Source organism: Mustela erminea, chromosome 4 (assembly GCF_009829155.1).
Source record: "Mustela erminea isolate mMusErm1 chromosome 4, mMusErm1.Pri, whole genome shotgun sequence".
NCBI lineage: Eukaryota > Metazoa > Chordata > Mammalia > Carnivora > Mustelidae > Mustela > Mustela erminea.
Window position 1 is genome coordinate 123,855,172 of NC_045617.1, and position 831 is coordinate 123,856,002.

Sequence of the window (831 nt, forward strand, 5' to 3'; positions counted from 1 at the left end):
TTGCGATTCATTGTGAATCACGGCACATAGGAGTTAGTGTGGATAGTAGTTATATGCCACCTGTGAGATTGCAATTTCCCTCATGCCAGGATCTGGGTCAATCTTTGTCATTCTATCTGGTGTTGGTATACAGCTGGGTGTGAGTAGGCTATCAGGGACTTCCCTAGTTTATACCTTAAATTGTTTCTGTTAGCTCCTAGAAATGACTTTTGTTTCACTGTGGTCGATCTGGAAATATGTGTGGAGTTATGTCAGTGATAGTAATTGGTCCCTTAGTGTTTCATTTGCTGTTAGGCAAAGAGGTAGGGAGAGCAGCCGCTTCTGAGCTACACACCGTGTGACGGACATCTCTCCTAATGATGTGAATACGAACAAGAGTCAGAGGACTTGAAGAGCACTACATGTCTGCCTCCGGGAGCACTGCGCCTCACCACATGCTCCATGTTGAAAAGAAATGACAATGACATTGTCTTCTGTTCTTTTTCCTTATTTTCTGAGTTTGCACTTAACTGTTTCTCTCTCTGAAATTGTCATACTCTGGGTGTTTGGAACAGTTTCATTTATAGTAAGTTGCAAAATGCATTATTTAAGGAACCCCCAGGACTAAGTGGAGGTCTTCAAGACCCATGATCGAAGAGAAATGCGTGTCCACATCACAGGGGCATTCTGTCTGTTCCCATGCCAGCCTGTGTATGCACAGGCACAGAGTTCTATGCACTTCCGCATGGCTTTATGTTCCATGGTACTCCTTGAACCTCAACTTTTTATTTTAAAGATATCATTTATTTATTTGAGAGAGAGAGAGAATGCATGCTCGCATGCAAGCATGGA